The 23,469-nt window shown below is 38.7% G+C and overlaps 2 long non-coding RNA genes across 5 annotated transcripts in view; one reads left to right on the top strand and one right to left on the bottom strand.

Annotated features, from left to right (window-relative positions):
- LOC139593504 (uncharacterized) overlaps positions 1–23,469 on the bottom strand; it is a 70,994-nt gene that overhangs the window by 9,305 nt on the left and 38,220 nt on the right. Inside the window, exons 6-7 of one of the 4 annotated variants that reach the window (XR_011680326.1) lie at positions 2,191–2,290; positions 829–1,290 (exon numbers count right to left, since the gene is read on the bottom strand). The exons of 1 other annotated variant lie outside the window; for it this stretch is intronic. This is a non-coding gene — a long non-coding RNA (uncharacterized lncRNA). Of the gene's footprint in view, positions 1–828; positions 2,291–23,469 lie in introns of those variants that run through there. 2 more of the 4 variants (XR_011680327.1, XR_011680325.1) reach the window with 2 other exon arrangements.
- On the top strand, positions 658–22,568 carry LOC139593505 (uncharacterized). Its single transcript, XR_011680329.1, has 3 exons — positions 658–715; positions 2,772–2,869; positions 22,224–22,568. It is a non-coding gene; the product is annotated as an uncharacterized lncRNA (long non-coding RNA).

Here is a 23,469-nt window from a genome sequence, read left to right as displayed (position 1 = left end):
ACAAATTTTGCCCTGTACCTGTGTGTGAGGCACGTAGCCCTGCCCAGGAGCTGAGTATGGAACAGGCACAGGGGACACAGCAAATCTTTCTTTCTGCTGGCCTGAACTCACATTTTTCTGTCCCTCTCTCCTTTGCCTTTAGCAGAGCCAATAGCCTGGGGCAGAGCAGTTTCACAGCAGACTGTGGCTGCATTTGAAAATTGTGTGCCAAGTCCCATTTGGGTGAAGTGAAAGAATTAAAGATGACCTGAAGTTGCCCATAATTACTTGTGGTTTTTTTGGCTCTGGAGATTCTATATGACGAAGAAAAGCACAAACAGCAAAGCACAAATCCAGCTGTTTCTCCCAAATCTGCTGCTGGTATTTAATTGGTAACATCTAGCTCTTTTTTTCCTTATCATCCTTGGTGCTATCCCCACATTTGACAGGCATTTATACCAATTCAACTCAAATTATACGTATTTAGCAAATGGCTTGTGTTTTAGTGAAATGGGAAGACGTAAAAGAACACTGAGACTCGCCTGCTTATTCAAAATGCCTTGGGTATATTTTTTTTTGTTGTTGTTGAGAGTCCAACAGGTCTGTCTGTAATGGATTGACCTTCCTTTGACAACTATGGTGCAGCTTCCCAGCTGCAAAACCCTGCAAAACAGCTGCTCCAAGGAGAAATCAGAAGCAGCTGGCTGGCCTGTGGAACCACATCAGGCATGTCATGGTAATGTCCTTCCTGGAATGAGGAGTGAAGTGGCCCTGGTGGCTGTAGGGGCATTTGCCAAGTCAAACATCATTTACCTGCCCCACACTGACATCACAGAACAGAGCCGGGGCTGCTTTCAGGCAATTTTATTTCCACAGAACCATTAGACAGGAGACCCTGATTCATCACAGGCAACAGAAATACCACAATTACACAATTATCTGGTGATTTAAAAATTAAGCTGTTTAAATGTGAAGGCATTATACCAATGAGATGCATTTAATCACACATGGAACCAGGCTCCCCCCAAGCCTTTAGTTAGCAGCACTCACTGCAGCGTGGGCTTTGCTTTGTGACAGGGTCACACTTCTCTCACCCTTCCATTCAGAAAATGACTGTGCTTGCCCATGAATTGTTGTAATCAGCACCACTTAGAAATGAGATGATGTGCTTTAATGGTGCAGAAAGAATGATCAGCCCCCAAAGCTGAACTTTAGACTTATTTTCCTCAAACACCTTTGAATAATCAAGCAGTGACCATGCAGAGCACACTGTGCTGATGAATCCTGCACAGGCTTGGCTCTTCCTTGAACCTGGAACAAAAATGCACTGGCTCACAATTGGAACTGGGAAATTCACAACACAAAATTGTGTTCTACATGGTATAAACACCACAGGTCTGGTTACCTGCACTAGGCTAACATCTTATTAGCGTTGCTTTTATTAATATTATATATTATTTACAAATGTAATGATTAAACATTGTACAATTATATCTGTAGAAATGCAATGACTGTTACTATTAATCACCATCAGATTTTATGGAAATGTAATGGTCTCTGAGTGTTCCTATTAATTAGCATTAATTACTGCTACATTTAATAGAAATGCAATAATTTTTGTTTGTTACTACTATACAGTCTTAATTATTGTTGTACTATCATAGTTGTTACATTGTATGAGAATGTAATTGAATTTGTTATTATTATTTACCGTTACATTTTATGGAATTGCAATGGGTTTTTGTTTGTTGCTATTAATTAGTAATAACTACTTCCATATTTCATAGAAAAAATACTATTTCAGTACCAAAATGGTTATATTTTATGTAAATGCAATTACTGTTGTTTGTTATTAATCATGTTAAATTGTTAGTATTAGAATGATCTCATTGGTAATAATCTCCCGTGATTTTGATGTGCGTTCATTTTGAGGCCTTAGGCAGTGGCCTCCCATCAGTTTCCCCTGGTAAATCCAGTGGTACCTTCCCAAAGTCTCCTCAGCAAAGGTGACTTTGCTCTCAAAGTCCCTTCCAGCAGTGAGAGATGTGAGTTTGGTGTTGGTGTCCCCTCCCAGAAAAGATTCTTTTCTTGATGTATGAACCATGGCCTTGAAATATTTCTTGCTCTTTTGTGCTCAGTTTTACTGAGAAAGCAAAACCAAAAATATTCAGGTTGGCCAGAAAACTGAAGCTTTTATAGTCTGCTACTCACCAGAATTTTCTGGTAGCTGCCTTATGTCCTCTCTCACACTGATTTGTTTTAATCATTAAATAGAAGTGATATTTTCTTTGGAGCTGGGGATATTTTTCTTCTCTCCGTGAGACAGGTTTGTGAAGAGAGTTAATATCTTTTATTAAAGAAACTGATAAAGTTAGAACAAAAAGAAGAATTGACCTTTCAGGCATACAAGCTGGCAGTAGTAACATTTTTATTGCATGTGCTTTTGTGAAGAAGGCCTAAAAGTGAGAGAGAGCCTCTGGAAAGTACTATAAACATGGATAAGAATGCCTAATTCAAATAACATTTCTCATATCTAGGCTGCCACTCAAGAGTCTCCTTAGACTATGGATCCTTTTACAGGAAAGAAAACTGATTATCACAATAGTTAGAAATTCACTGCAAGACATAATACTACAGTGGTATTTAGTACAAAATTAACTTTTTTTATTATTACTTTTATTATTTTATCTAAAAATGTCATTGTTACTTTTCCCTAATGCTTTTATGCTCACAAATATCAACTACAGAACCAGAGCAGTGTTTTCTATCTGACTGTAATCTCCCTCTTCCAGGGCTCCTCCCGTTTCAAAGCCTTGTGCATTTTGGGCTCTCTGATCCATTCATGGAGCGAGAAAATGGAAGCATCAAAGATCTTTTCTCATCTGAGAAGGTAAGAGGATGAAAAGGAGGAATGGCTGAGCAATAACAGCTCCTGAAAAAGTGTGATAAAGCTGTAAATGATTTGAAAATTTTAAGGCTGCCTTAGCGTAATAAAACTTAGAGCATCACTTGCTGTGGGTGACACCATCATATTAATAATGCCTTGCTAGGAACTGCCTCATTATCATCATTATTGGTCAGTGATGTCAGCAGTCCTAACTCCAGGTGTGGGTTTGGCCCCACCTTAGCACAAGAGAGGGTGCTGTGTGAAGGGCTGCACTGCTTTTGCAAAGGAGCCTTGGCTCTTTGTTGCCATGGAAAGAAAGACAAAGCACTGTTGAAAAGAAATGGTTTGAATAAAGCACACACATGGCAAAAGAAAAATGGAAAAGAAATATCCATGTTGTATGTTTATTTACCTTAAAGACAGAATATTATGAATAAAGTGACAGAGCAGGAGAAATACACAGTTTATGAGACAGCACTTCACATTTCTCTCGAGCTGTGTTTGCTTTCAGTCTCAGCCACCTTCTCTTCCAAGCCAGCTCCTTTCCTCAGCTAGAACTGTATTGTGCACGATATATTCAGTTTCCTTTTTTTCTGAAAATCACTTTAAACTGAACATTAGAGCAGAAGGGCTTTTTTTCCCTACCCCCTACATCCATTACATTTGTTCCAGCCCACATTAGCACAGACCATTAAAACAGAAATGGCTAAAGAGGCACAGAGCAGACCCACCAGGGTATAAGGCTGTGTCTTAGATTCTCTCCAGGGGAGAAGACCTGTGCCAGCCCTCAGCTATTTTCTTATTAATCCCCTTTTTGTGTTCACCATTTAATTCCAGGTAATCTCAGGCAGAGTTTTCATCCTGGGGCTTTGCTTTCTTTCTGTGTGCAGAGGACCTTGGCTGGGTTACATGAAATCAGGTGGCTAGAGGAGAAATTACTGATTCCTTTCTATGCACACCTGCCTTGAGTTATAAGTAATAAAAGCAATTACAAGTTATGAACCCAGAGGATTCCTGTATAAATCAGACACTTTCACAACTACCACACCCAGCTACCCAAGAGACAAGGGTTTTATGATATGGCACTACCAAGTATGTTTAGCTTTATGAAACAGCCAAATGCTCTCATTTTTTACTCACATGGAGTTGGCAGTACAAGGTGCTCTAATATAGGAGCAACATCAGGACTTACTCATTCTCTTCCTTCCTATTTTAAGTCTTCATGGAGCTGCTATTATTTGTATATTGCAATGTAAAGTAGTGGCATTAAAACTTTCAGAATGAGGTCCATGTGCTGACATTTAGAAGGGCACACCTGAAGAGGGGTCCAGCTTTCCCCTGAGCTGTCAGGAGGAGCTGCAGTCCCTCCCTCTGTGAGCTCTGCTGCATTTCCTGCTCTTCCTGGGGTCCCTGCTGCTTTTCAGACACAAACCTTCTCCCAGAACACCATCACCCACACCATACCTAAGGCTGCTTCCAGGAAATCAGCTCCACAGGGAATTTTGGTAAGAGATATCCTAATGTGTTCTTTCTGTGGTGATTTCTTCTCCAAGATGGGTCAGATTTCAGCTCATTTACCAGGGCATGACAAATGCTTTCTGGAGTTTGGATGTGTGGTAACTTGACCTTCAGAAGGTTTCTCTTCTTGCATTAATGGCATTACTTGTGTGCTGCCACACCCACAAGTGTTTTGTTTTTCCTAAGTGTACATTAGGCATTGCCAGTTTGTTAGACAGAAAGAGAGGAGAAACAAGACAGCAATGGCCCCACTTAGTGGATGAGGATGCTAAAGTTCACCAAAGGCACAAGAAACACCCTTATTAACCTTGGCAGGATGCAGATCACACCCAGACTGATAATTGGACCATATAAGGTCCCACTAGAAATATTTTCTAAAGATAATAATTGAAATCAGACTTTTCATGCCCTAATCTGTTAGTACAAGCCTTCTGCCAAAACTCACCTGAACTCTGACCACCCACTATGGCTTCCCAATTTTGTGAGTTAGGAAATGACTGACTTAACAAAAGGGGCCCCTGCCCAGGGCCATTCAGAGTTAGAAGAAACAGTAAATAACATGGCATGAAAAGCAGGCAGTGTAACAAGAGCTGAATAACATGTAGAATTTGGACACACAGTTATAAAATAATTTTTTTTTTGATTGTTAAATGATTTCGACACTCCAGTCATGGCCATCAGAAACCTTTAAGTTTATTTAGGTCCTTCTTCTCTCTGCTAAATAGCATGAGAGTGATAACAATGCACAACTGCTCCTGGGCTATGGTCATGGATCAGCAGGAAAAAAACCAAGGAGAAAAATAAGTAAATCATTCTATACTGAAATGATTCAAAAATGATTCAATAACACTGAAAAGGTAAGTGGCACATGCTTATTTTTGTCTTAGGAAGACACTATGGATGATAATGATAACCATTTTAACTGCAATAATGCTGAGAACAGGAGTAACACCCACAGAGATAAATGGCTGCAGCAATCTCCCCCAATTACAGGCCAGCTGCTCTGTTCAGCACAGCTCCACAGAAGATTAAAACCACAGGCTGCAAGGTAGAAGCAAGAAATTTTAAATTTCTGAAGTGCATCACTGACCAGTCTCACCAGCCTGAGTTTTGAAGCAGTACTTGGCAAATCTGAGTCTCCTGCAGCACAGATGGTTTGGGGATTTAATGCTTTGTTCCAAAGGGGCATGTATGGGCCCTTTTGGGGGGCTGGCAGTTTATCTTTGTATAGAAATATAAGTAAATCACAAAAAACATGAGAGAAGTTCAAACTGTTCTATGGCAGCAGCCATAGAACAACTCCCAGGCACAAAAGGTTTTTCTTTCCATTATGTAATTTGCTGACCAAGCTCCCACCATCCACAGGAGCTGGCTTTGCCTTTTAGAATTCCCACCAGGACAGCAGTGTTTACAGAGCCAGTTAATCTGAAGGACACTGGGTAGCTCCAGTCATGATATTGTTCCATTTGTGGCATTTTATAGTTGGTTATAGGCACTGAATTGTTCCAACCTGTAAACCACAAGCACAGACCATCCAGTCAGCCAGAAAATTCCCATCTCCTAAATGACCAGAGAAAAGGGGCATGAGTACTAGTGATTTCTACAATGAGTAACAGGGGCAGCACAAAAAAAATTCCCTTGGCTGAGTGTTAAAGCCGGGGGATTTGTTTGAACACCTTCCTCCAGTTCCCCACATGGGCTTCCCTGGCAGCCCAACAGGGATATGGGGTGGGAAAGAAGGGCAGGAATTCTTTTAGAGGAAACCCATTGGTAAAATGAAGAGCAGGATAATCCCAGGCCTCATTCTCACTGTAAATCAATCCCACATTCACAGCCTCTCCTGGGAACAGTAGTGAAAATGACTTAAGAAAAATCAAGTGGCACACGATGCCTGTCTATTAATTTCAGTTTAAACAGCTGTGTTCCATTTTAGCAATAGCTCCAGTTTCTAAGATAGTAATATCATTTATTAACACTCCTCTGGAACGTGTTTGTACACTTCAAGAATCTCATTTTGATGCCTCAGGTTTTAGCTTTTATATTTTTCAGATTCTGTGCTGCTTTAGTGTGTAATTCTGAGCTTCATATTAGGGGATGGTGAGCAGGGAGACAAAACAATTCCTTCTCCAGCTGGGGACCAAGGACAAATGATCCAAATCTCAGGCCCAAGAGCATAAACAACGGGGACTGAAGAGAGAAAAACAAGAAGGGTGGGACTGCATGGGCTAAAGCTGTAACTGGACAATTAACTCCAATATGCAAATGGAGCAGAACTTATAAAAGTGAGAGACCCTGTGACCAGGTGTCCATTTTGTGACCATTTTGGTTCATCTTGGGTGCAGCCCTGGCTGGGCTCTTGTGGTGCCCAAGGTGCATCCATTGAGGCCTTTTAATAAATCCCTACTTTATTCTTTAACTCTGCCCAGCCTCTGTTCTAGGTCAGCCTGCACAAGGCATCAATTTAACTTCAGTCCTTGCTGAATGGAATGTGTTTTAGATGGAATTTTACTAGAATTCATATAATCACTATATTTATAACATACACTATTTTCCTACAAAAAAAAATTTTTGGGGGGGGGGCCACAAAATCTATCTTCACTTTCATCCTCTAAGATGCACTCAAGTCCCTCAGGAAAAAAAAAAAAAAGTGTGTAGGATTATGGATTGCTGAAGGCAGCAGTGAATTCCCAGACACATGGATACTTTCCTGCCATCAGCTATTGACACTGACCAGCTCACAGTGCTTGTCACAGGACAACTACTGAGCACTCCCAGGAATTTCTAAGGCTGGGGAAGTTCAGCTGAACATATATTGCCAAAATGCAAATTCTCTGCTGCATGAGAATTTCAAAAGCAACTCACAAACCAGCCAGTGAGTTTTAAGCATGAATTTCTTTCTTTACTAAGTGGATGGCCATGAGTACTGCAGCCACAGCAAATGCACCAGGTTTGATTTCAGCAGTTTTCACAGGGATGAACAATGTTGTATAAACAAGTTCTCAAAATGTTGGAGCAGAGAGAGCCATGGACACAATACCCCACAAACTGGAGACATTCATGTCAAGGTTCACAGCTCCTGGGTCCCTGCTAGTGAATCAGCACAGACAAAGCCCAGTAAATACATAAACCCATAGCAAAGTGCTCTTCCAACTCCCTTTCAAAATAATTTTGCCTGGCTGCAGCTCTCTCTCCACGCTAGACTTCCACCACAGATCAGTGCTTTGTCATTTTGTCTCCATTTAAAGCACTGTCATTTTAAATTATATGATAGTCACAAGGAAAGTACCTGATGTGTCCAAATGATGAACCACCATCTCCTGCCAAAAACAATAAAGTGGCAACACTTATTTTCTGCTGGGTAAACCTCTTCATTTCTGTATTACACAAGACTTCTCTCAAAGCTGAAAAATGGCACGTTAGCAGCCCCAGAACATTTGCAATCTTGAGATCCTCCCCTTTCTGTGCTCAGCCAGGTCTAAAAATCTGATGGGAGTGGAACTGCTGAAAGTTTTAATGTCAATATTTTTTTCCAGCACTGCTTCCAAGTCATTCATGGCTATTTAGCACATACCTCACAGAACTGTGCAGGGCACCATCTGCAAACGTGGTACAGATTATAGAGACTGCAAACAAACAGGTGTTTGTCTCATCATCCCACTGACCATTTGAGAGATGCCTGGAACAGCAGCAGCCCCATCCATCTGTGGCAGAAAATAACACCACACTGCAAGCAGGCTTGGTCCCAGGGACTCCTCAAACTGAGGAATGAGGAGCATCTGCTCCAAGAGTGGGCAAAAGGCATGATTTTATCCCAGGCATAAGATCTTAAAAGCATACTATTGGGTCAGGCTGAAGCAAACACACAAAACCACTGAAATATTCAAGTGCTCATTAGCATAAATGCAAACTGGAGTGAAACACTTCAAAAGCTCATAGTGCCAGGGGGTTTTACAGGCATTACTACAAGATTTTGTTCCATCCAAGCATTTCTTTTATCATTATTATCTGAACATGCAACATGTCCTTGAGTTATTTTGTTTTTTGTTTTTTTTTTTTTAATGTGTTAAAATGCTTTTGCTTAACATGCACTTATAAATCCTTCTACACCAGACAAGCAGAGCTTTGTTCCATGTGCTGCAGGGGGTTATTTGTGCCAAATTCCTCTGCAGCTTGTGTGGCTGCACGTGAGTGTGGTGGAAGCAGCCACTGGGAAGGCAGGATGCCCTGATCCTGTGCCAGGATCCACTCTGAACCTGGAAAATACAAATACAAAGTGCCTCTGTGACTTGTTGCTCTTAGGCCATGTTGGCTCCTGGCCCCCTGTCCCAGGGCAGAGTTGGGTCTTCCTTGGGGACCATGACCACAAGCTCCCTTCTGTCCTAGGAGATGTAAGCTCAGATTTTTGGGTGGGTAATTTTGTGAATGGCCCTTCCAGCTAGGACTGTTGAGCACAAGGAATGGTTATCCTCCATTTCTCTGTTCAATCAAGTGCATGTGAATTAGTTCAGCTACAAGAGATCATTTCAGACAAAATTCTGAACGAAAAAAAATTAAAAAAAAACAAATATAAAAAAATATAAAACTGCATTATAAAATGGGACCAGACTTCAAAACCACATAGAGTAAATTGCAAAATTGTGGGCATTTGTCTATCATACTACACAGTTCGGTTCCAAAAAAATCCAAGGGGATCTACTGTGAAATGATTTGCACAAGACAACTAAGAAAGCTCCTTCTAAAAAGGGAACCAGGGTAGCCATAGTATGAACTGGTTTAAGGGGTTTTTTTAATGCAATTTTAACAGTTATCAGCAATTTACTTTTGCCTCAAACAGAATGCATAAAAAGGCTTTCCCTCTAAGAGGTTTCCATATATGTAAATAGTGACCTAAATGTAAGCATATTCATGACTTTTTAAAGTTTGAATGAATTACCAAGCTTTATCTTTACATTTTTCATTTTGAAGCTATAAAAAGATATTCTGTAGTTTTTCACACTATCTCTGTGCCTGAAGATGTCTGCACAGAAGATCTCTCTGCACAGAAGCCAAATTTGAGAGATCTGGGATGAATTTTAGACAGTTCTCCAATACTGAGATTCTTTTGCATTCACACACAAATAGTGTGACACTTCAAATGCCACCAGAACTGACTGGAACAGAGCAAGAAGAAAAAAGAAATTCAAATGCAGTAATTTTGGGTTTTTAATTTTTTTTTTTTTTACTTAGACAACATATCACGCTTAGTACACATTTCAGATAATTAAAAAAAACACTTCTAGCCCAGAACCCCAAGCTTATGTGTTCATTTTCACTTTTTAAAAGGTAAAGAATCCCTAGTAAATATACCAAAGAGTAATAAAGTATTCAAATAAAGAATTTAACCCTCTATTGCACATATTTTCACTTTCAATATCCCCCTGTATTGTTTCCAGAAGTTAGATATGATAAGATAGAGGAACATTGAACTTGCCTTTTGTCTCTTTGAACTGCTCTGCTCATTTCATCACTTTTAAAAGATTATAGATTTCAGCAGGGTATGTCATTAGAATTTGTCCATAAATCAGAATGTGTCATGCTCTTCCCTGAAAAATTAGAGGCCCTTTCACCATCCCTCCTTTTAGCTAACAATAAACTATTCACATAACAGCAATCAAATCCCCTCTCAGTTGTCATCTTGATAAATTAAACAACTTGACTTCCTTCAGCTTATCAGTGAAAAGAGCTTTCTGTGGCTTTGAAAATGTCCATGTGGTGGTTTTTTTCCCTGTTGTTGGATTTTTTATTTCCAAAGTGGGGATATCAAAGCGAGTCTGAGCATGTCAGTAGCAGAGTATCAAGGCACACATTGATTTTTGATTTTGCCATCTCTGTTAGATAGCAGAAAGGATGAATACTGCAACAGGTCTGGAAGCAAAATTCTCAGGCTGATAAATATTAAGCAGCAAAAAAGCTTGTACAGTATTACAAATTCAAAGTCCACTCAAATTTACTGTATTTTAATGTCCTTTACCTACCTTTCTCACTTATCACCTTAGTTTACCTGTGCATGAACCACTTGGTCTGGTTTACCAGAGAATTTATGAGAGTTACTGTTGAGAGGAAATAATAAAACCCAAAAGTGATGAGTATAGTAAAACATAAGTTTGAAATTGCAATTCAAGTCATGCTTGCCAGATAGTCCATTAACATTTTCTAAGCTGACAAGGTCCTGCTGCTTTTACAAAGCACTAGGATTGATTTAAAACTCTGCTGACTGAGCTGGTATTCACTACTCACTCAAACCCACTCTGGAGATATAACTGGCATGTCAGATTTAGTATCCTCAGATAAAAAACAGAGAGCAAATAGTTTTATTGTTGGTATAAGCATCACACCACTGACATTTTTCATTACAACATTACAGATTTAGCTGAGGAGAAGAATTGACAGAGGAGAATAATAACTGAATTCTTTCTTCCAGCTGAGGACCCTTGCCTTTAAAGTGTTTAAAAATATATATATATATCTGCTTAAAACTATATAAAATTAATGGGGAAAGGTCCCCAGTTTTGGTATTTAGAATGCCTTTGCAACCAGAATGGCTGGATATTAAAAGGCTTGGGGTTGGACAGTCAGTGCAGCACCAAGTGTCCCTCCAGCCCCTTTTTAAGCTGCAGGGCAAAGCCTCTCTTGCTGTAAGTTATCTCCAGGTGTTTACCAGCCATTAACCTCAGAGTGGCTGTAATTGCTCAGCCTGTAATTAGCAGTGGTGACTAAACCTGATGCAGGCACCATCCTGTCAGCTGTCTGGGATTACAGATGCAAGGCACCTCTCCCTCTCTCCAGTCATGACAATTCATTAGTTCTGCTGTTTGAGAGCAGCTGTACCATTTGTGAGGTAATTTATTCAGATTCCCTCAGAATTATTGCTGAAACGTGGGAAGATGAGGGATTTGATGAGGCTGTGTATTTACTGTCAGAGAGCACAGGTTGGATCTGTGGTCAGAAGTGATGGGAGATTATGTTTCATGAGGAAAAGCACCCTTTTTAAGGCAAAAAAGTTGAATCAAGTCCATGAGGCAAAGGACAAAATGCTTCAGCATGTCAGTCATGTCTCACAGTGTTATTCACAAAACACCCCTAAAATTGTACACGTGAAGTTCATTAAAATTTTCTCTTCCTGTCACAGCTTATTGAAGCATTCTTCTAAAAAGCCTCTGATTTAGTCAAAGCTGATCAAAGTATGAGAACATACAAAATGCTCAGCTTGATTAGTCAGCAGGGTGAGACAAGTAAAATTCAACAGACTTAATTGCCAAGCTAAAATGGAGGGGATTTAGAACGTAGGGATTTAAGTTGTGCTCAGAGAAATAACATCAATGTGTGTTTTCTGAACAGACCTGGAACAAACCCACAACACTTGGAAAACTCAGTGTAAAACTTGTGTCTCTTTTCTAGCCCCAGTGATAACACCCACCACCCCTGCACATGGCAAAGCTTGGGGAGGAACTTTCATTTTACTTCCCATCAATACTACACCAGCAGAGCAGTCACACCAAGCTGGACCCAAAGCCAGTCTGTAACTTCAATAAAACATCTCACTTTTGTTTCACTGGAATAATATTTGCCATATTTCTTCCATATATACTTGGATATAACCACGGCCCCCACGACTGACTGGAACTGAGGATGCTCAGCTGCTTGTGGTGCCAAATTTTCCTGTGGATTTGACTTAGCCTTTCACCCAGCTTTAGCATTCAAATATATCCACATGTTGAGTACACTGATATGTTTCCAGCAATGAAATGTCAAAAACACTGACAACCTCTTCATGGTCTTAAATCCAATATCCTGTGGCCTCGCTGACTTCTGGATTTTAATTTGCTATCCCAGTGCACAGTAATTTCAGGTTATCTCTGTCACACTCTTAAGCACATCTCAAGATGAAATTTTGGCAGGTTGTCATGTTTGTTAAGAACAGGTGCTCTGACTTTTTGCAGCTGGATTTTTTTTTTCCTCTCTGTTCTTTGAAACTGGGCTCTGTGTGTGTGAGAACCATCTCTGACCATCTGAATATGTAGATCTTTTAATCCCCATTTTCATACGTACATGCACAGACATTAATTTTAATCAGGGAAAGCTAAGATGAAATACCAATAAAAGAGGAGTTGTTAGGCATGACATTTCATTTATGGATGTAGCTGAGAAGATTAATGTCTGAGCCAGCAGCCTGTCCATTACCACCTTCCACTATCTATTTACATTCATGGGATGTATGAGGAGCATACATCGTGTGCAACAACTGAGCACGAGAAATTCTCACTTGCCACATCATTCTCTTGCCCTCAATTTGTCTGTGCAACACTGTTAATTAAACCATGAAGACCAGATCCTTTTCAGTGAGGAATTCTGCATGATCCCTTTTCAGGGCACATCAGTCCGTGTACATTTGTCTATTTTCTCTTGGTTAATATTTTAAATTTCTATAATGTGTGACTTACCTGAAGGAAGGTCAGCTCCCCAGCAGTCTGCTCACTGAAAGAAAAAGTCAAAGCAAAGGAATGCACCTGTAAGCTGGATTCAACTAAAAGATTGAACTAATTCCCTTTGAGTACTTTATGTGGTTTTAAAGTCTGGTCCCATTTTATAATGCAGTTTTATATTTTTTTATTTTTATAGTGGAGTTTTCCCCTCATAATACAGAAAGCTACTTTTGGCTGAATACACTGAGAGAAATTATAAACTCATTCTTAACCACTAGTTCACCTGGCCCAGTAGCAAGAACAGAATTGAGAAACAAATGCTAAGAGTGAAAACAAAGTGGATTTTACAGAAAATACTGCATGGATAGCTTAGATAATAAATGCTTTTACAAATAATTACCCATCATCTAGAAAGAGTATGGAATAACACAGCAGAGGCTTTGAATGGAACCAGTTATAGCTGAAACACCTTCCTTCAAAGCAGCTCTCCTCTTTGAAACCATTCTGTTAAATTCCATAAGGATGGCTGTAGCCAGAGAGCCCAGAAGTTCTGATTAAAAACCAGCATGGCAATGAGGAAATGTCTTAGCAGGAGCTCCATCTGCTCTTGTAAGGCCTTAACATGTGTACAGGTTGGAAAAAGCCAGAAAAACAAACTAGCAGACTGGGTAGAGAACAACTCTATTGCTCCCCACCCCTCCACACTCAGGCACCTAAAAATAAATCTATTTAAGTAGCAGGAGAAGAGAAAAAGAAAAATCAGAGGAATCACACAGAATCATAGAATACTTTGATTGGAAGGGACCTTAAAGCTCATCCAATTCCAATCTCCTGCCATGGGCAGGGAGACCTTCCACTAAACCAAGTTGCTCAAATTTCTATTCAGGGTGGCCTTGAACACTTGCAAGAACTCACAAATTCTCTGGGCAACCTGTGCCAGTGCCCCACCACCCTCTGAATAATGAATTTCTTCCTCATATCTAATGTGAACCTGTCCTTTCTCATTTTAAAGCCATTACTCCTTGTAGGAGAAGGGAGAATATTGGTTAAAGTATAAGCAGATTTGTTTCCAGACACCATTTCCAGAATGATTATTCTACAACTGAGTTAGGAAATGATCCTTAGTGACTTGGGTCCCTTTTATTCTCCAAACTCTCTATTCACACTGCTAAATTAATTTCTTGCTTCTAATAGGAAATGAGAAAATATACTTTTTAGGGGAAAAATAATTATGTATCAAGTACAACACTTAGAAATGAAGAAAAATCCATTTAATTTTAATGTCTTTTAAACGGGTTGATATCTTTGAATTTTACCTCAGGTGAGCACTTTAACAGATTTAAAAGCAAAAAAAAAGGCATTGCCTAAGTTACCTAGCACTAGGGATATCTCTGAGAAAAGGATTTATTTCCACACCAGATTAGAGGGAAAACAAAGGCTAAGCAGATTATGGCATGACACCTATGGGGGTGAAAAAGGGAATATTAAAAGAAGATTGTATTTTTATCCCATGAATGTAAATAGATTCTCATAGCAATAGTTTTGATGCTGTCTTATGTTTAAAAAAGAAAATCCTGCTGTAAGTGCAGAGATCAAGGGTATTTTTTACCACCTCAGAGAAGGAATTCCTTGCATGTCCTAGGTGATCTCCAGAACAGTAACCATGCACCAGCACAGGGAGTGTTATCCCAGTAATCTGAGCTTCTCCACAACTGCACATCTGCATCATGTATAAAACAAGATTATTGTATTAATAACTCAAATTATTACATCAAATCCATGATTTGCATCATTTATTTGATGTTTTGAAATCCTGAGGGGTTAGATATGTTCAGTCACTGTCATGGACTTCATTCCTTATCTGTGGATACTGTTCAAAAGCCAGTGAGAAAATCCACAGAAAATCCAACAGATTTGTTTGCTCTACTCAGCAAGGACTAAAAAGGCCACCCCTGCTTTTATCAAATGCTGCCTTAATTTCCAGCAATGTTTTGTGTATTTTAAGTACCTAAGTACTTCACTAAACCCTTTTCTACCATCCATCATGGATCAATATCTCCAAACTTCTTGACACCCTTTCCATTTTTCAGAAGGGGGAGCTTCACACTGAGCTAGCTTGACTTGGGAAAGTGTTACTACAGAAAATCACTGGAGAATGATTTTGTTGGCAGTGAAAAATAGGTTTCCTGAGCTCCCCTCTTTGAGGAAAGGCACTGGCTGCCACCAGCAGGTATTTCTATTTCAGCACTCAGCTTTCCCCCCTGCTCACAGCCTCATCCTTTCTGCAGCTCCCAAATGTCACACACTGGGCAGACCCCTTAACATCTGCTCATTTCTTGTCACTGGAATTGTCTCTGGTAACAAAAAAGAAACTCAAAGCCAATTTTTCCACCAGGAGTATCTGTCATCACCTTGGACTTCACATGCAATGCACTTGGAAAACACAGAGTAAGGTGTCTGACATGAGGGTTGCTCCACCATAAAAATCTCCTTTTTTTTTTTCCTGCCATGCCTATTGTGCTGAACAGAAAATGAAGTGTTTGTGCTGAAATAGAATGTGCTTGTTTGTGGATAGGAGTCAACCTGTTAAACAGCTCCCTGGAGCATTTAAGAGAGAAGAAAAATGGTAATTTCAGGGAAGAAGCAATATCACAGGGAAAACATAAAGCAACACCTGAAGAACTTTACCTTTTAAGATTTTTTATAAATTGATGCTCTGCTGGAATTAAGGACACCTAAGACAATCTCTGCTGCCCACCTCATGCCTGCACGTGAAGATGAGCAGTTCAGACGTGGGGTGACCATGCTGACCATCCATGTGCTGGAAGCCTTCTGATCACAAACAAAAACCAAATCCAACATTAACTACCACAAAAAATTGTATCCAACATTAAATACCACAAAAAACCATATCCAACATTAAGTTTTCTACTGTTCAAGTCATGTGGCAGAAGCAAAGACGCAGTGACTCTCTTTAAAATCCAGTTTTCATAGAAAGGGAACATCCATTACTTTTTAACAAAACATGGTACAGAGAGATCAGCACAATTACAAAAGTCAGACTACCAACAGCATCTGCTAGTAGCTATCAGAATTGTCCTTTAAAAGAAATACCTGGAGATTAAATGCAAAAATCCATCCCAGTAGAGTTCCTCCCAGTGTTATCCCTCAGCCAAGCCAGCATGCTTTTAAAGTTATGACCATTATTATTATTTCTATACCTTCTTTCATGTAAGAATTACAAACTACTCCAATAAACAATTCCAGTTAATAAAAAAGAGGAAATTTAATTTTTTTTTGCTTTTTTGCTTTTTTTTGTTCTTTGCTAATCAAGCCATCAGATTCTCTTAAGATGCAGGTGTCATTCTCATTCCTGCTGTAGGCTTGCTGAGTGGTTGTGAGGAAATTATTTGTGTTCTTTGTACTTTAGCTCTCTATTCATTAAACTGAGATAACAGCACTTCCTTTCTCTGACCTTTTGTGCATATTCTCTGAAGCCTATTGTAAATTTTACTGGGCATGTGCTGTGTCTTATTATGTGAAAATTCAGTATCTATGAAAGCCTTCATTTCAGCTGGAACCTCAGACAACAGCTAGGAAGAAATAATAACATACAGATGTTTCAGGTGGAATAAATGTGTAACTTGTTAATTTCTTTTAAAATACAACGTGCTTCAGCTGGGAAGATTTAAGATGAATGACAGCATAAAATAGATATTTTAATTTTGTGCTTTGTAATGCCATATCCTCTTACAGGCATCCAATATTAATGTGGAAATCTCTGTCAGAATATAAGCTATTACTTCTAGCAACCAAAGTAGCATTGATTACCCCACGTATCCTTTTTAAGCCCTTCATTTTAGAGACTGAAAGTTATCTTTAAGACACAATCTCGAAGAAAGAGATCTTTGATACAGCAGAAATCCTCTAAAACAAAAGCAGTAGACAATGAATATTTAATGGATGACCAATAATTATATCAGGATTGAGCTACTAAAAAAACCTCAACAAAACCCCAAATCTCCAAAACCACCCCTATAAATCAAAGCAAACAAAACCAGAAACAAACCAAAGAGTCCTGGCTGTGGTTAGAGATGCACAGCATCACTTCTGAGACTTAATTTTCTCGAGGAGAGGCCAGCAGAGGTTTCCTGTTCCCTGACACTTTCCCTCCCTTTCAGGGGGCTGAATCCCAATGCCAAGTGCCAGCATTTCTGAGATCAGGTGCAATATTCCCTTCACTGGCACATTTTGACCACAGAACAAATGTTTATTACACACCAAGAAATGAGCAAGGATGATGGCAAAGCCCAGGCTGACCTCTGTCTTTAGGCACTTGATTTTGCTGTATCTCAGACCTAGTGGCCACTGGAAAGCTGCACCTTCAGGATCATGAACCTGATGGATAAAATATTCCTTGGCATTGCTTTCTACTACTGAAGAAATAAAAATGTTCTGAGTAAAGCAAAGTCAGGAGGATGAAAAGTCATTTTTTCTGAAAATAGTCCTTTCCTGTCCTAGCCTGCTAAATTTAATAATGAAAATCTTTTTTTTTTTCCCCACCTCTCCTCTCAGAAAATAGACTCATCATTTCCTTTTGCTTTGTTGCTTTTGTTTTCACCTTTGCCTGGAGTCAATCTTTGGATATGAAAGGCTTTTCAGAGGCATCCACAGAAGTCAGCAGTGTTACGCTACCTAATACAAAACCAGCTGCAGTAAATTGATTGCAGTGTTATCCCTTATTTCTATTGTTTAATAAAAAAGAAATATTTTCTCTGACCGCTTTTCTTAAGGATAAAACACAGGGATAAAGAGCAAGGGGATGGACAGGCTGCAGTGCCTGCAATGCTGGATTGTACCATGCAATCTTCAAGTGCTGGGCTTCAGATTCCTGGCTATTTAAAACTGAACTTTAAAGTTATTTCTTCTAAAAGATGAAGTCACACTGAAAAAGGTTACCAGTTCTGTTGCCATCAGGCACAGAATTTTCAGAAGAAATAAAAGAGATTCAAATTCCTGAAGAAATTCTGCTGCTTTGTGAGGTAATACTTTTGTCATTGTTTTATGTGGAAAATTACCTGAATTTTTTTAAAGGTCTTTTTCAAATTCCAAGTTGTCTGAAATCACCTTCTAGTTTAGAAGTACATTATAAAGACAGGCTGAAAAGTCATTTAATATTTTAGTATAATAAATCCTAGAACCACAGAATGGTTTGGGTTGGAAGTGACTAAAGATCTTGTAGTTCCAGCCCCTCTGCTGTGGGCAGGGATGCCAGTAATGTTCATTAATGCAGTAAAGTTCATTAATGTAACAGCAGCAGGGCTAATGTAGCTTTATACAACTGGCTGCTGTCTTTAGTATGGGTCTCTTGGAGCCTGCAAACTGCACAGTACTGAAATTCATAAACTGGAAAGACCTGCAAATACTTAAGTAGAAAAACAATCAATAAAGATCCTATGGACTTGAAAATAGAGGAATAATATAAGGGTTTTTTGGGCAGAAAAAGCATCAATGATATGCAGATGGAAAAGCATTATTCAAAGACAAGACACTTGGGAAATAAATCTGTTTGCATCTCCACATGCCTGTTACTCTGCTACAAAAATAATTGCAATCTATATTGTCTCTAGGTGCCTCATACAGTCAGGGAAATATAAAGATCATACTAAAATTAGAAACCACTACCATTAATAAATCCATTGTCTTTGTCACCAAAGCTGAAGTCACAAAACCACCTCCAGCTCCACATATCCCACCCTGCCTGGCCTCCTCTCCCCTTCCTGAGAAAACACTTCATGTCTAACCAGCTTCTAGGAGGTTAAAAACCATCAGGTACATCACTCATTGTTCATCACTCACTTATATTTTAACAATGGGAAATGTCCTTCAACAAAACCAAGAAAGAGACAGCAAATACCAGGAGTAAAAAGCTCTTATGTTTGGGGTTTTTTGGGGGTTTTTTTTTGTTTGTTTTGGCGTTTTTTGTTGTTTTTTTTTTTTTTTTTTTAATGTGGCAACTATCCTAAATAAAAGCTCAGAGCTGCACAATGAGAGGTAGAAAAGGTCTCGCTCAAAAAATGTGGAAGAACTTTTGTGACGGTGTTCACAGGGGTCCCAGGATGAGGGAAGAGATGAGGATCTGACTCCATGTTTCAGAAGGCTGATTTATTATATTATGATATATACTATATTAAAACTATACTAAAAGAATAGAAGAAAGGATTTCATCAGAAGGCTGGCTAAGAATAGAATAAGAAAGAATGATAACAAAGGTTTGTGGCTCTGCTCTCTGTCCGAGCCAGCTGGGCTGTGATTGGCCATTAATTACAAACATCCAAGATGGGCCAATCACAGATGCACCTGTTGCATTCCACAGCAGCAGATAATCATTGTTTACATTTTGTTCCTGAGGCCTCTCAGCTTCTCAGGAGGAAAAATCCTAAGGAAAGGATTTTTCATAAAAGATGTCTGCGACAAACTTTACCTTTCAGATATAAAACTCGTGAAGTATTAGAAAAAGTGGGAAAAACATCCAAACTAACAAGTGAACAGGTAAATTAGTTAACTAATAACCAAATGAAGGTGTAAACTCCCCCCAGTTAGCACATTGGGAATGCCTGAGAGAAGAGGTCTACTGGAAACAGTATTTTGGAAAAAGGAAAATGTTCTGGGAGTGTGCAAGACAGGGCCTAAGGCTGAGAACTGACAGCTAATTAGTTATAAACTTGTAAATGAATATGACAGCTAAGAATGTTATTGTGATTTTACACCCTATTAATAAAGACTTTATTCTGTGGACAACACAGCTAATTAAATGCCTTCCATTGACAACTTCCATCAAACCCAAATTTACCATATTGCACCTGATGCAACCCAGACAGACACAGAGAAACTGAAGGGAGTTCTGGGCAGAGAGAAAAAAAAGCATTGCCAACTCCATGTGAAGGAACATTTCAAAAACTTTAATTAGGGGGTTGAACAAGATGTGCCTTCAGCCTCAGTCTGTTATTCTGCAATTCTCAATTGTTCAGACAGCTCAAGAGACACAAACAACAGACAGAAAACGCAGAGCACAGACAGAAGGTACACTTCACACACTAAAACTGTACTTTGGGATAGTGAAAACAGCCTGAAAAGACAGAGATTGTGTGAGTGATGCAGCACTGAGACAGGGCACTGCCAGTCAGGAGAGTCCTGCACCCAACTGAGATTTACATGAGGTCTGTTGGATAGAAAAGTGTCAAAATTTAATTTAAAGATGTGTTGTTCTCATTGGAACATCTTGGAGAAAATTCAGAAGCTTTTCTATAACTCACTCTCAATGAGGAGAGGGTCAATATTGCTATGCCAGCACCAAGGGGTAGGAAAAATACATTTTCTTCACATCTAAACTCAGTTCATAACCAGCTCCTATAACCACAGAGGTCTGATCCCCATGCAAACCACTCTGAATCAGAAACATCTATTTCAAGAATTGTCACAAGCACACCATTGGGAATTGCACAGAATTTTCATGGCAAGCTTAATAAATTACTTTGCCCTCTTTTCATATCCTGCCCTTGTTACTCTGCATTGGGTGGGGAAAGGAAATAATCTCATATTGAATGTACTCAAGGAAATAGAAATCATTCCTGCACAGAATCCCAGTTTGTTGCTAATCCACCCAGGGAAGGAATACCCCCATTTTTTTGCATAATGAAGGAAAGACAGATAAAGTATAAAAAAACCTTACTAGCTATTTAGGCATTTGTCATAGCTATAAAATATTTGTCCTTCAGGGGATATTCCTGAATGGCCTGTCTTGGCAGTAGTCTGGAACGTGAGGGGACTAAGCTACTCTGCAGTTTTCATATTTCTATCCCAATTTTGCATTTAATTTCAGCCCTATTTTTCTCCTGTAAAACGACAAAAACTAATAATGTGTTTTTTAAAAAAAATTCATCATATGCTCTGTATACTAAAATATATATATTAACATATATATATGTGTGCATAGAGATAAAATAATTCACTTAGCAGTCAAACAAGTCCTCAACATCTTTACATTGGCTTAAGGAGAGAAATGATAAAAAACAGTGGCAATTGCAACTTCAAATGGAGGACACACAGCCAATTTAGTTCATTACCAACAGAGTTATCTGTTTAGAAGGGTTTTCAGGCATCACAGGTAGAAGCAGTGCAAGCATTCACTTTCCTTCAGGAAGGCCTTGTTTAATGAATATTAACCCATTTCATCCAGACCTGTTTGGATTTCGCTGGACTGTGAGGAAATTTTCATGATCCACTCAGACATAAGAAATCCATATGTAAAACTGAAGTGATATCAGCTGACAATCTTATTTATAATGAAGGTTGCAGTATCATGTCAATATTAAGAAACTAATTTCTCACTCTATTTCCCCCCTGCAATTTTTTGAGATTCAACCGATCGCTCCTGAGCTTTAATTTTGAGCTCCGCTGAACTGTTGTTGATGTTCCATTTCAAAAAGGAAAAAAAAAAAAAAAGAAAGAAGAAAGAAGAACATGTGTGTGAGCTGGAGTCTTTCTCCTGCAGCCTAATGGTGCAACTGATTCAGACTTGCAGCCTTCCAAGCAGCCCTCAAATGGTGATATACAAGCTTTGTTGCATAAGGCAAAGAGATCAACACTAATCTTGATTTTTTTCTTCACTAAAAAGCCATCATCATGAATGGAAAGACCAAGCCTGTGTCCATGTGTGGAAGTATTTCCTTGCACTTATATTTTACATACATTTGGTGTATATGCAAGAAATGTATTTTGGCTATTCATCCTTCAAAGCACATTCTTGGGAGCATATGATTAAAAAGTTAGAGTTTGGAGAAGAAATAACATCGAGTTTTATCTGCTGTATCTGCTTTGCAGTCCTAGAAAGATGCTTATTCTTCTGCCTACTTTTCTTAAAAGGTGGACTAAGGCATGCTTAAGGTTTTTGATAGAATCTTCAAAGTAGGTAGCTAAAAAAATCCCAGCCACATCACAAACCACTGTTGATTACTGGTTATCATATCTCAGTACAGCTGAGTTTAAATGTAAGCTCCAGAATGACTTTTTGTGGGCAGGATATCACCAGAATCAACTCATACAAAATTACTCATTTAAAAAAGGTTATTGTTAGAAGAAATAAAATTGTTCTACCATGGCAATCAACCTGGTTTTGTTCTAGACCCCAAATTCCCATTTACCTATATAGATAAAATAATAAATCTCTTTAGCTTTTTTGTAAGGCTGTTTGAATATTGCCTTACAAAGTTACTTATGAAGCATTTCTATGATTATCAGAATAATTTTAAAGCTGTATTTTTATGTACTTGTGGCAGAACCTTACTAATCCCATTAACTGTATCCTGTTTCTGCAGTGCCAGCGATTTCAGATCCGTTAATGAAATGAGTCAGCTCTTCAGCTCTGAGGCCCTTTTCATCCCACAAGATCAAAAGTTTTCTACAATTAAACAGCTGGAGAAGGAAGAGACTTCCAGATTTCCCTGCTTTTAGATGTAGATGTTTGGATACCACAAAGTCTTTCCAAAGACAAAGTTTGTTCCCAAGCAGGAAGACCCCAAGTACAAATATATGGGATCTGTCAAGCACTGTATCAAACAAAGTGGATTTTTAGCCCAACACCATAGAACTAAAACAAAGGCAATGTGAGACAGTATAGGGTACATTAGAATAATAGAAACAGAATGGCAGGCTTGCAGAAGGGTGAGGAATATTTAACTAAGATGTAGGAAAGATTATGTTGGAGAAGCACATACATTAGTTCCTCTGTGGAGCTGTAATAGTTTCCAGTGTATAGTTTTGTTTCTTTCCCCACAAAGTTATATATTGTTTTTCAAGGTCGGGTATTTTTCCTCCTTAAAATGCAATCAAAATGCCTCCATTGTTTATAGTTAATGGCTTCTGGAAGACTAGCAATATTTTAAGCTTACATGACATGTTCCCCTTGCTCTCAGCCAAAGGCCCATCACCTTTTCCATTCCTTCAGCATTACAATTTAATTACTGTGGAAGCTACATATGCAAGCTGCATTTATTAATAAATACAAATCAAAATGTCTAAAGTAAATTATTGATATGCTACATTATCTCAGCTTTTCTGTGGAAATCCTCATCAAAATAACTTTAGTTTTGACAGCCTGACTTCCAGGATTTTCTATTATAGCTCTCGGTAGGACACAATTGTTCATAGATATGTTAACCTTGAAATAAATTCTCTTTCAGCAAATGTAATGTCTCTGACACCAATCCATCCAAGTCCATATTTTGAAGGCTATATTTTAAATTGCAATAGTTTTGTGCATTTTCTTGCACTGAAAAGGTTTAGATATTTAGAGATATTCTGGAAGGAAACTACAGAAGACAGACAGAGATATAATTTAAAATTATATTTATAGGATATAATTTATAAATATCAATTATAGATTTATATTTATACCTAGAAATAATATATATATAAATTTATACATATAAATTCTATATAAAATTATAATTTTTATATAATGTTAATTATTTTTATCTATGATCCTAGCAGCTGCCAGCACACCACAGCTGGCAATACCCCTAACTTCACATACACCCCACAGCAGTGCTGTGGGCATGTGAG

The sequence above is a fragment of the Agelaius tricolor genome, unplaced genomic scaffold (assembly GCF_023055355.1).
Source record: "Agelaius tricolor isolate 1412-34295 unplaced genomic scaffold, bAgeTri1.0.p SCAF_10, whole genome shotgun sequence".
Lineage (NCBI taxonomy): Eukaryota > Metazoa > Chordata > Aves > Passeriformes > Icteridae > Agelaius > Agelaius tricolor.
Note: the sequence above shows the minus strand (reverse complement) of the source record. Positions and strands in the feature narration are given on the sequence as shown.